Source organism: Rhagoletis pomonella, unplaced genomic scaffold, assembly GCF_013731165.1.
Source record: "Rhagoletis pomonella isolate Grant_MI unplaced genomic scaffold, Rhpom_1.0 Rhpom_scaffold_00008, whole genome shotgun sequence".
NCBI classification, from domain to species: Eukaryota; Metazoa; Arthropoda; class Insecta; order Diptera; family Tephritidae; genus Rhagoletis; species Rhagoletis pomonella.
This window is the reverse complement of record NW_023458562.1, coordinates 33,865,675-33,879,891: the sequence shown is the minus strand read 5'-3', so window position 1 is coordinate 33,879,891 and position 14,217 is coordinate 33,865,675.

Here is a 14,217-nt window from a genome sequence, read left to right as displayed (position 1 = left end):
TTTTTATGGTACTTTGCGAACCGCTTTCATAGGTTAGATTAGGTTGAGCGGCAGTCCTATGTGGACTCAGAATCCATTGTGATACCGCATGAGGTTTGCATTTATCCCAATTCTACTAAAAATCACTTGGTGCTTAACAAAAAAGTCCACAGGCTTCTAACATTCAACGCTTTGAAGTCATCGAGATCATCGAAGAAACAATTGCTCTCCATTTTCATAGAGCCCGGCAATGTCATGGCAAATGTTGCTAGTTTAGGTTAGGTTAGAAGGGCGTGTGCGGAATATTCCATACTTTCACTCGGAGACCGAATTGTCCACTGTGAGTACCCTCTTTTAGTGAGTGTCCGGAGAAGACACGTACCTATAATCGAAAGAGTAGCTTTAAATCATTATTCTACTGAACCAATTAGTATCCCTGATAAAGCCGAGGAGATCCAACAGTTCTACCTCCGCTACCTCGCACAGACTGTGGAAGAAGGGTGAACCCAAGTGCTTGAGTCGCTTCGTCTGTAGACCTGGACATCGACACAGATAGTGGTCAATTAACTCTTCCTCATCCTCAATATGGCAGATTCTGCAGAGATGCATTGAAGCGTTGGTGCTATAGCACAGTGTCCTGTGATGACGCCGGTAAGGACTCTTACTGCAGATCTATTGAGTTTCAGTATGTCCCCTGTTTTTTTCCTATTAAGCCGCGGCTATAATAATCTTGTGGTCTCACATACAGTATTCCCGTTTGTTCCACAAGTCATTCGTCACGGCCACGGTATATTCATCAATTTTCCTAACGTGATCACTAAACAGAGGTAGTACGGAGCTATCCGTTTCTTCTATTGGCACCTCTGAGCCGCATCAGGCCATCTCATCAGCCGACTCTCTCCCTTCAATATTGCTATGTCCGGGAACCCAACATAGAGTGACGTTGATCTAGCTCAATGACGCCAATTTCCGACTTCACTATCTTAGATCCTATTGCCTTCAGTGGTGCCTGACTGTCGACAAAAATAGTGGCTTTGTCTGTTGGAACTCTACTACGAAGTAAAAGACTAGTCGCCCTCTTAATAGCGTAGATCTCCGCTTGGAAGACACTGCAGTCGTTCGCTAGACTCCAGTTGCTAACTATGCGAATGTCCTGCCTCTTTAGATTAAGTAGAGACTTTGTACGTTGAGCATCTATGGCTGACCAAAGTATTTTGTCATCTTTCATTAGCTACTTCTTTGACTTTTCATTCACTAGAAACTATCATATATAAAGAGGAATGCTAAGAGTGGCCCTTATATCTGTATCGGGCAATGTCGATCCATGACGCGCGAACTCGTCAGCCTTGCATTTTCCCTGAAACTCACATGGCCAGGTCGCCCAAACAATGTGTGTGCGGAATATTTCAGCCAACGCATTAAGATATCGGCGGCATTAAGCAACTACTTTTGAAGTCAGCAACATCTTTTCCAGCGATTTAATAGTCGCCTGGCTGTCAGTGAAAATTGATATGTCATAACTAGGAATCATGTCAAATTGAAACAGTAATGAGGCCTTTGAGCTTGTCATCAGTTCCGCATGAAAAAAACTGCAGTAGTCAGGAAGGCAGCAACTGAATGATATACATAATTGTTCCAAATAAACCGCAGCCAACTCTATTCTCAAGTTTTTATCCATCCGTGTAAACATGGATTGATTCTCTCTCCCTGACTTTACCTAATGACCATTTCTTCTATAAGGGAAGCCGGATCATGAACTTGGTGTTGGTAGTGCGGCTGGGTGCTATATAGTCGGTTGGAGGTCAGTAAGCTTGTTCAAAATGTTGACCTGTATGTGAATACGTACGTGCAGTGTTACGTGCCATCTCTATGGCATATGGATCGTTCGGAAGAGGTGTTAGTAGCATATTGCTTCATGGCTCCTGTTATCAGTAGAGAAGCCAGCCATTGAACTTTGTCCATTTCCTTAGCGTTGTCCTTTTTATTGAGAGCATCCCACCAAACTTCTACACCATATATAAGAATTGGTGTTAAATATAGTATATTTTTAGACGTTTAAAATTTACGACACACAACAATACGAGACTTAAGGTACTGGCCCAATGCAGGCTTGCTTTGCTTGCTTCGCTGCGAGAAGTGTCAAAAATTATTTTGAATACTAAAACGTATAAAGGCTGGCCAAATTGCAGCTTTTCTTCACTTGCTTTAAGCGCCTCAAAGTTTCAAATAGGCAAACGTTTTATTTGAAAGCGTTTTGTAGGCTTTTGACAAAAAGGTATGTTCCCGTTCAAAAAATATAAATTCAAACAAAAATTTGCTTAATTTAAAAAAAAAGTCATGCAAGCAATTCGAAACGAAATAAAAATTGTTCGTCGTTTCCATATTTATATTTAACATAAATATCGTTATCTTATAGTAAAAAGTTGAAAAGCCCACTTTTACAAATTTTACACGAGAGGAAAAAACTTCTTATAGCTCTTTTCTTCAAGTAAATCGCTCTTTTATGTTATAGTTATTTTAGTAAATGTAAATATACATATATATGTATCATTATAACAATTTCTTTTAAATGCAAACATCTTTCGTATTAATTTAAAAATAAATATGAAAGTTTTTGATACATTTTCTACAGTTTTCTAACAAAAAAATTATTTGTGTTAAGGGAACAGACATTGACTTTTTAACCAGACATCTGGTTACTTTGACAGCGTTACAAGCCGCCATTCGGCCAAACAAGTTTTCGAAGTAAATCAAAGCAAATTAAAGTCAGCAAGGCGAGCGAAGCAAGCCTGCATTGGGCCAGCGCCTTTACTACAACCTAGTGAACACCTCAATTTCACTCAATGTTTAGCAAGTGCGCTACGACAGCGTTCCCGTTTCTTAAATTAGCCGCTCATTTTCGTTTGGCTCATAAATTAATTCACTGGCAATTACTCGCTTACTCTTTTACTCATTAATACTCATATTTATTCTTTCTTTGGCATAGGAAATTACTTATTAATTCTTCATTAATTTATTTCAACGTTCCGCGTCAATTGTTTTAATTTTTTTAAAGAGCCTGTCAGACTTGGCAATGCAATATATTTCGGAAAGGCTGTCGAATTGAGAAATTTCAGAAAGCAGTTACATGGGCAGTCACACGTTGCATGTAAAGTGTCTTTCGAAAGAGTTTTTTATTTCCAAGCGATGAATTGCAGATTGCTAGTGCAGCACGAGCAAGTTGAAATATATTTCCGACATCAATTTGCGTTCTCTCAACTACAGTCACAACTTGCAACTTTTATTTCTGAAACTGATTTCCGAAATGTGACAGAAAAGTCTTTCTGGCTGTTCACACATCGAAATAAATTTTGTCTTTCTCAATTTGACAGCGAATTGCGTGGAAAAGTTAGCAATTAGATGTGCAATATGTTTGCCAGTATTATGTTTGTCTATCACGCTAAGTGGATATCGTTGCCTTCTTCGGAAGTGTATTTCCATTGCTCCAGAATGCTCGGCGTTAGGTGAATTTTTTAGACAACCAGGTGGCTCTCTGCACAAGCTCGCATCGCTTAAGTCCGAAGATCCTGAAATGGATATATGTATATCATGGTAGTGGGACCAAAAGTGACCTAGAAGGTTTTAATTTGAGTTCGAAGTACTACTCTGGCCACGGTGAGACAGTGCCACTTTTCAAACTTCAATTTCTTGCATATGTATTCAGCAATACTAGATTTGGTTAAACTTAATGTAGTGGAACCTAAATTTGCGAACTGCAGCGCTTCATTGATAGCCGCCAGATTATTCAACGAGTTTGGAACCTTATATCCCACAGCACCTGAGCCATTCCTTGCTTTGGGTCTAAACTCGATCAGGGAAAAGCTTAGGAAAGAGATACTTAAAAGGAAAGAAATACCAAACTTTTATAGCACCAGAAGGGATACAAACTTCTAACCAGGGGCGCACCCAGGAAAATATTTTGGGAGGGGTTTATACTTCTGAAAGTTCGCTTCAGATAATATGCTCTTTAAGGTACATTTATGCAAGTTTTTTCGTAAACTGCACTTTATTTACATAAAATTAGCAAAGAACTCAAACATTTGTAACCGACTTCGAAAAAGGGAGAGGTTGTCAATTCGTCGGAATATTTTTTTCTTTTTTGTGTATGCTACCGCATAACTTTGAACCACGTGAACCAATCTCAATAATTCTTTTTTTTTAATCGGAAAGATGGTACCTCAAACGTCGTCCCGTAATTTGAAAATTACTTGTTTAATATAAAGTTCTATAAACACAAGATGCGCTCAACTTTCAAAAGTAATAAAAAAATTTAAAAAATAATGTTCATTTTCCTCAATTTCTGGTTTCTGGTTTTCGATTGATTTGGTGATTTTTGGGAAAAATTAAATGGACTTTCATTTTTATTATTTAGGTAATTTTGGTGGAACGAATTCGAAGTTGGTAAATTAAATCTTCGAATCCTTGTTAAGTACATATCAGTGGTAAACTCTTTTAGGCTGTAAGATGTAAAAAACAACAGTAAGTGAGTATGCATTGCATATTTTTAGGACAATGGTTTAATTCGAAGTTAAACTTTTAAGAGCTCTCAATAAAAACGAAAAATTCATATAAAATTACGCACAAGAAATGGAATAGAAATTTTCCCCTATCAAAATTTCTTAAATAAGTGTGCAGCTCCCAAGAAAAAAATGCTCGTATATTTATTTCTTCAAGAAAATTACAGCAAAAGCAAAGTGCTTTTTGATAAAAAATATTTCTTGTTATTTTTCTTGAGAGCCGGCTTTAGGATACAGTTTGTATATTCAGGTTGTGTGCGCTAATGCTTCTAACTAATAAGCCTCCCTAAAGACAAACTCAGACCCATCACAGGCATCCTTACAGCACACTACATATTAAAAGAACATATCTCTAGTGTAGACCAAAGTTGAGTCTGTCAACGACTTCCGGCTGCGTCCTGCCACATAAAAACTGCGTCGAATAAAAAACACCACATAATCATTTAACAAGCTTCGGAATAGATAGCCAAGAATTGTGAATGAACTCCTAAGAGCTTTTTATTTGGGATCGTTAAAGGAAAAATGTATTGTAAGTGTTCCATTACATGAATAACATAAGTAGGTCCCTAGAGAAATCTTCAGGTACATATTTCACCGTATTTTCTAAAGCAAATCAGATCGGGTAATAAAAACAAAACTATCCCTTGGTATATAAACTTTTATCTAGGAGACGCGTTAAACTCTCATAAGTAAATTTCCTTTAAACGATACAAAACATTCTATATTGAGACAACCATATTACCTTCCTAACAATTTCGCCACCACTGTACAAGTGAACGAAACTGAATCAAAACAAACAAACAAAATGCGTAAAAAGAAAAATCGTCCTCGTGGTCCTGTGAGAGTAAAAAAACAACATCAGAACAATCAACTAAAGCGAATTCAACAAAGGGGGTATTAGCCACCCCTATATGGGTGTCTAGGACAGCGGCGGAACCACTGCGACGCGCGGTGACGATGACAGCAGCGCGAAGTTAACAACGGGCAAGTCGAGTCGACTCGAGTATGTGTCAAATGCTGTAAGCCCCAGAGGCAACGGCGACAGCAACAAGGAAAATATAAAAACAAAAATAACAACAGCAAAGTGTAGTGGCACTAGAGTTGTTAGACGCCAGAAGCTGTTAGACAGTCAGTCGACTAAGCTGCAAGGCTGTAACGTACAAATATAGTTATGTATGTATGTATGAATTTTTGTACGAAAATGTGTATGTGTATACTTATACGGCACGTCAATCAGCCAGCCACCCCTCTGTACCGCAAGCAAAATGTGTAGCAGCTGCCGCTGAACCTGAAATCGTGACGACTTGCAAAATTCATTCCGGTACTGCAGCAAAAGCGAATAAGGACCAAATAAAACCGAAAAATAATAGCAATGAAATAAAATAAACGGGACTAGAGGCGGCGGAGTATAGAAGTTGTCGGAAGAAGAAGAGCGCCCAAACGAGTGGCGCCACTGTTGGTGAATGGCGAATGACAAGGACATGCAGACATAGAAATATACTATGGATGCGATTGGAAAAAATTTGAAGGGGAGAAGAAATTAAGAAGAAACCATATAAATAAATTAAATTAAATTAAATAGCAAGGGAATAAAATTAAATAAAATTAAAAATTAATAGAAGTAAATTAAATAGAAAATAAAATTAAATAAAATGAGTACATTAAAAAACTAAACCCGAAAAATAAAACAAGACAAAGAAAATTAGTAGTTCAATTACTGCAACTAATATAAAAAACAAAATTTTAATAAATTAAATACAAAAAGTTTAAATTAAATAAAAGTACAAAAGTAAACAAGAAACTAATAAAAAATCAAAAAATTAAGTCAAATCAAATAAATGAAATTTAAAAGAAATAAACCATAAATAAATGAACAGAATAAAGATACGAAAAAATTTACCTCAAATTTATTTAAATTTTATTTTGTTAAATTAAAAAAAAAATTCGATCAAAAATACAAAAAAAAAAAGTTACTTGAAATTAATTAAATTAAATTAAAAAGCTCTTTTCTATTATACCCCCTACTAAGCTTAGAGGATGTCATTGTGAGATGAAGAGTCGAAAAAAATGTTAACTGGTATTAAAAAAGTTCTCGCGGGAACCATTGCCGGAGTTGGACTGATGAGGATTAATTTTTGAAGGCTGCCAACGCGAAAAGCTGCTCTATGCAAAAACGCTGTGTTCATGATTTAGTTTACTAATGTATTTTTCGATAGACAATTTTTTTACATAAAATTTCAAGGTCGAAATATATATATAAGCTTTAAAGTTCGAAAGGATGTTTGCGTTCTTCGTTTTAATTTTCATTATAGTGACTGTATAATGCGTTTTTGAGCCTTTATAAATTAAATTACATCAAACGAAATGAAATTAAATCAAATAAAAACAAAATAATACAAAACAAATTAATTTAAAAAAACTGGGGGAAAAAACTAATTTAACTGAATTCAACTAAAACACCTCATTAAATTAAATAATAAAGCGAAAATAAAAATAAATAAAAGAATCGAATAAAAAAATTGGTTCAGACTAAATATTACAATAAACTAAATAAAAAAGAGATTAAATTAAATAAATTAAATTTAATAGATTAAAACTAAGAAATCAAAACTACATAAATTATTAATTATTATTAAATTTAACTAAATCAAATTGAATTAAAAAAATAATAAAATAAACAGAAATGTATGTACATACATATGAAAAAACTAAACTTTATAAATTAAACTAAAATGAAATTAAATTACATTAAATTAAAAAAAACATAAGAAAATAAAACATTCAAAAAAACCTAGTAAAAAATTTTTATAAATTAAAATAAATAATATTAAAAAAAATATATTAAATTAAAGATTTTAATACATATAATAGAATAAAGTTTAACCATTTTACCTAAATTTAATAAATTAAGTTATCTTAAGTTATTAATTATATTAAATTACATTTTGAATTAATTAATTTAAATCAAATTAATTTATATTATATTAAATAAAACTAAAATTATTTAAATAATCAAATAAAATATATTTAAATTAAAATAAATTAAATTAAATAAAACCAAAAAGAAAAAATTAACATTTAAAATTCAATTGAGCTACATAATTAAACACAAAAAATCTAATTACATTAAAATAAAATATGAAATAATAATTAAACATGTAATTAAAAAAGTTTGTTTAAAATTATTTAAAATGCAAGAGCGTTTGAAGAAATGTATAATGAAATTTCAAACAAAAACAAAAGTTAAAAAAATAAAGCATTTTTTTATTTTTTGCTTTACTGTGCGGCATAAAATATGCACCAAATTGTTTCCTACCTCTATGTACATACACACATACATACATAAGTTAGTTCAATTCTGTGTGTGTTGGCTGCATTTGTTTGCTCGCTGATACGCATTCATACAATTAATGGCCGGGATTTTTGAATTTTTTCATTCATCCACAGTCAGTGATCAGGCTGCACAGGGTGCAAAATCGCATTGCATTTTTATGTAGCCGCAAGGATAGTCGCATGTGTATATAAATACATAGATACATTTTTGGGGATGATAACGTGTAAGTGGCAGGTATACATTTTTATAATTGTATGTGTACACTCATAAATAAGAAGGATGGATGCAATGTGAAGACAATGTTAACGTTAGCGAACTAAAGTACAGGCATTTTTCACTCTGCGTCTCAATTCCATTTCGTTTCAATTGCGGCGGATTGTTGTCTGCAGCAAATTAATTTTCAAATGAAATCACTAAGCCGATCATTGAATTCGCACAAATGCTAAGCTAGAAATGCGTAATAGTGGGGACGCATGAGCGAACCACTCAACATACATATATGTTCGTATGTATTTACTTAAATCTACTCACTTTGTTGTCAGCTATTGTCATCAGCATTCACTATGCATGTATGTATGTATGTGTAAGTAAATCATTTATGCCATCTCTTTGATTAATATTTGCAATATTCAAGCGACCACAAAAATGGTCATCAATTGAAGTGTGATACAAAGCCACAAATTGCAACTGTTTTCTGCCCCTTCGCACTGCTACAAATACCTACTGGTAATTGAAGCAATTCTCGATGCAGAGCTAAAATGCAAAAATGAATAGTTGTAGCATTCGACTCGTACAATGATTGCAGTATTCATGAGCCAATAACCACAAGCGGAGTTCTTTCGAATTGGAATTCAGTAGTTTATCGCTTGCTTTTATGAGCCTTGAGCAAACAGTGTGACTGACGTGCTGTTGCTTTCGCTGGTTGCTGGTTCCATGTCTCGCCCAAATATATGTACATCACTCCTTCCTCAGCGCTCTCGACCATTGCGCTTTTATGGCTTGTTTGCGCGCGCGGCTACCACAAACATAGCTAACAGTTGTTGTTTTATTACACATTTTCTTCACTTTTTATTAACGGGTGATTTTTTAAGAGCTTGATACCTTTTTTTTTAAAAAAAACGCATAAAATTTGCAAAATCTCATCGGTTCTTTATTTGAAACGTTAGATTGGTCCATGACATTTACTTTTTGAAGATAATTTCATTTAAATGTTGACCGCGGCTGCGTCTTAGGTGGTCCATTCGGAAAGTCCAATTTTGGGCAACTTTTTCGAGCATTTCGGCCGGAATAGCCCGAATTTCTTCGGAAATGTTGTCTTCCAAAGCTGGAATAGTTGCTGGCTTATTTCTGTAGACTTTAGACTTGACGTAGCCCCACAAAAAATAGTCTAAAGGCGTCAAATCGCATGATCTTGGTGGCCAACTTACCGGTCCATTTCTTGAGATGAATTGTTCTCCGAAGTTTTCCCTCAAAATGGCCATAGAATCGCGAGCTGTGTGGCATGTAGCGCCATCTTGTTGAAACCACATGTCAACCAAGTTCAGTTCTTCCATTTTAGGCAACAAAAAGTTTGTTAGCATCGAACGATAGCGATCGCCATTCACCGTAACGTTGCGTCCAACAGCATCTTTGAAAAAATACGGTCCAATGATTCCACCAGCGTACAAACCACACCAAACAGTGCATTTTTCGGGATGCATGGGCAGTTCTTGAACGGCTTCTGGTTGCTCTTCACTCCAAATGCGGCAATTTTGCTTATTTACGAAGCCATTCAACCAGAAATGAGCCTCATCGCTGAACAAAATTTGTCGATAAAAAAGCGGATTTTCTGCCAACTTTTCTAGGTAATAAAATTCAATGATTTGCAAGCGTTGCTCGTTAGTAAGTCTATTCATGATGAAATGTCAAAGCATACTGAGCATCTTTCTCTTTGACACCATGTCTGAAATCCCACGTGATCTGTCAAATACTAATGCATGAAAATCCTAACCTCAAAAAAATCACCCGTTATTATTGATTAAATAATAAAGCAATAACAAAGCGCGTAGTAAATACGTGAAATAGTAGCGCTGCTCCACAATTCGACTTAAGTGTCTACCTTCCGCTTCGTCAGCATTCTTTATTTTCAATGCAAACCCCTTCCCTCCCCCTCCCCCTTCCCTGCTCCTCTTTGTGCTCTTTTTCTTTGTGTACACACAATCATGAAATTTATCATCCATGATGTCATCTCGTGTCCACGACAACAGCTTCTCCAACTATTTACTACTATCCAATGGCATAAGTTCAACATTTGGTTATGACTCATAATTTTTTCGATGTGCAAATATAGGAATAATATTGCACACACGTTGCCATTCGAATTTGCCTAATTGGTATGGCAATGTTTTCGTTTTTTTTTGCGAGCTTCTGCGAGTAGGAAGTGACCTCTTGACAAGATAAGAGCGTCGAAATTTTGTTGACTTTATTTATTTTTATTTTATTTTTCTGAAATTTATTTTAAGTTGCGAAGAAATGGCACTTTCTGAATAAAGTCAAGTATCGCTTTAGGGGCTCTGCTTCGATGACCTTGATCGCGATAACAAAGATTTATGCTTTTCTACGAGATTTAAATGAGGCGAAACCTTCATCCTTACTTACTACGGGCTTAACTTACTGAACGCTGCTGGCTATAAAATATTGCATTTAATTATCCTTTAATATGAATCCATTTGACCCTACTTTTCTGAGAATGAATCATAATAGCTACTTTTTATTTAATTGAAATATATTTGCAGAAATGTGTTCACATCTAGTCATCTATGTATATACTATATATGTATGTATGTATGTATGTATGCGTGTATGTATGTATGTATGTATGCGAGCACTGAAATCTAATATCGTTTTCTTTTCTACCAAAGAATGTTGCCTACTCAATGCCCTCTACGCAAAAATACCAAGGAAAGGGCAAAGAGAAGGCAACATTTTTAGTGTTTCCAACGCACCTTCTTACGATTTCGTTGATATATGGTTAGCAGGTGTAGGTATGAGTTTCTGAGTGCTCACAATTTATAATTCTAAAATTAATCTTCCTTTCCTCAATACATAAATATGATTATAAGGCCAGTCAACCAACCAGACTTATTTCAGATTCATTTATAAAGAGTTATAAAGAATATTATTTTTAAAGACTCAGAAAAGCGTCGTATTTCAAACTCGGATATGACATGTAACTTGCCTTTTTAAAGACTTTACTGACTCTTTTCTGTGCTCATAAATGAGGAGACTTTTCTGACTCTAAAATTAGTCCGAATGTTCAACTGGTTTGTACTCGATTGCACATTAAAAATGATGGCATACATTTAGGCATTAATTGTAAATAACCTCAACAGTGGCGCCTAAATAAAGCGACACCTAATTTTATTTTTTTTTTATTGAAATCGAAGATATCCAATTACAGTATTACTTGGAATTGTCCAATTAGTGTTACCAGACTAGCAAAATAGTACGCCTACAAGCATGCAACATTTGATACTAAAGCAACTTGTGTCCCCGCTTATTAATTCATCAGCTTGATTAACCCACACAATGCAAAAATTTTCAAATTTACAATTCTCAAACGGCTTAAAAAAAATTTTTTTTTTAGTCTGAGATGTAATAGTTTTAGAAATGGCCAACGCCCTTCAACTAAAATTTTGTTTTATTCTATATCATTTCTTCTTTTTCATTCATTAATCACGCGAATCAAGCCCACCCATTGACGGAAGAATATTTAATTGAGTTCGTTTTATACTTCCGCTCACATTTCTACACAGCGATCCATGGAATTTTACAATTCAACGCAAATGTCCTTGTGACTGTTCTACTTCCTTTTTTCTGTCTTCGGCGCCTTATCTCCAAGTGTGTATTATCCTTCTCTAATTCATGTGCATATTAGTGCTCATCGCTTTACAACACGCGACATTGAGTATTATTAAATTGGCGCCAAGTTGAGGAGTTGCTGGCAAGGATAACCATGTATAGTTATGACATGCAAGGACATACTGCAAATGCATATAAAAATAATCGAAAAAAGGACTAACCAGCACGTCAGCAGGTCGGCGCTACAAAGGCTGCCTATGAATATGGGAAAAAGGAAGAGTGTTTCTACTTATAGAAAATACCTTAACAGCAAGTAGATATGCGCTAAAAGAGTTGCCAGCGTTGCCAACTATGGCGCACTAGACTACTTTTTTGTTGTTGTTTGCTAGAAGTATTTACAACTTGCTGGCAAAGTGGCTTCGTTAGTTTGCCATTGCTGCTTTTTTTGGTTGCTTTTCTTGGTTTCACTGTTGACTTCTGGTGGTAGGAATAGAAATAGTAATGCTCGCGGAAATCAAATAAATGCAAAAAATGGCTGACACGCGTAAGCGACTGACAGCTGTTCGAAGGGGTACAGAAGAGCGCAGAGGCGAACGAACGACAGATTGAATATTTTTTATTTGCATTTTGGCTTTCGAATAGCGAACACCAACAATAAAGGCTAACAACAACAGTCAAATATGAGGGAAAGTAGGCGAGCGAGGAAGAAAAAAAGAAAGGAAGCCAGTAGTGCAGGCGAATGGGGTTAAAGGCGAGCTATTCCTGCTGCTGTTGGAAAATTAGATACGCGCGTAGGATTAGCAGGGCACGCATATCTTTGCCACTTGTTCGGTGGTTGCTGCTGCTGTTACTGGTGCTGGAGCTGGTGCTACTCCTGCAGCAGCAGTGCGTAAACAAATGTATGTATACTTATGTTTTTTGGCAGCGTCCGTGAGCGATGAGTCATCGCTGCCACAAAATGAACGAGTAAACAAAATAGACAATTCAAAAGAAAACAAAAAACCAGAAAATTGAACAAACATAAATTTGATGCAGAACAAAGATAGGTATAGAAACGGAGAGTAGCAACGCATACACAGACAGCCACCCACAACCACCTACAGCTGCGTCATTCCCTGTGTGCCCTTTTTGTGAGACGCTGTTGGCCGCGTCCGTCCTTTGTTTTCGCACAGCTTAACTTTCATAGTTTTTTTCATTGCTATTAAACATTTATTACTTTATGCGCACAAAGCTGACTCCATTGTGGAGCCAGAAATGTAATAAATTTTATTTTCTGCAGCGCCATTGAAATCGGCAAACGACAGCGCTGTAATAAGGAAACTTTGCAGGAAATGTAATGAAAAGTTGGAAGCGATAACAGCAGCAAATGCGAAAGGAAAAATTTGTCATTAAGTTGCTGCCACGTGATTGAATGTGTTGGCGGGTGGGGTGCTGACACATTTGTATAGCACTGCTGTAAGTGGGCGCGGCACATAGACGGCGCCACAGTATATCCTTGCTCTTGTCCTTTCTTCGATATTTTTTGGCAGGTTAATGTGGCATTGCTATTAACAGCATGTCATTGTCTGACATTGCTTTTGTATAGCTCATACATATATTCATATGTTTTTGTAGGCGTTTTGTGTGCTTCGTCTAACTAATTTCAGAAATTTCTTGTTGCGGTAGGTTTTTGCCCAATTTAATGCGTGTTTTGTTGTTGTTGTTGTTGTGCATGACTCACTTAGGCTCCTACTATGTTTCCGACTCCTTTCTACTCATTTAATACAGCCTTGAACATATTTTATAAATAATAATACAAAGTCTACTGAGAAAATCGTCAAAATCTATGCTGTATAAGCTTTATCTCCTATAGCACTGATTGTTCAGATACCAGTTTTTGCGATATATCTCCTTTATGTAGGAAACTAAACCCAACAAATTGTGTTACCGGTTTACATACCGATCACATAGCAGTGAAAATCACTTAGATTGGTGCCATATAAAGTATATCTTCCATACCTCTGATTGTTTAGATGCGATTTTTTATATAAGTATGTAACTCCTCTATCGATGTATGCAGATGTATTCAAAAGCAGTAATCTGTCAAAGTAAAATTTGCAGATGTTCATGAAAGGTATGCAGCCTTCGGCATAGCCGAAGACAGCGCTGCTCTTACTTGTTTTGGTTTAATTTTGTGGCCTGTTTGGTTACATCACTTAAAACCAGACCTAAATTGTCCTTATGCCAACTATCTTATAGCAACCAGCTGTCCACCAAACTTGCTGAGTAGCATCGTGAATAGGTCAGATATGACGAATTTTTCCGAATAGCATTGGCAACCTATTTACAGCCAAAAGTTGAGGAATTCGCGGATTTAACAGGCAAAAACACGCTTAACGCACAACATAGAGAATATTTGAATATCGCTTCTTTAATTTACCAACATTATTTCCCCTTTTCATCTGGGGTTTGCCCATCAAGACAACTACGTGCTGTCACATAATTATTTGTGTATCCTTTTCAAACCCA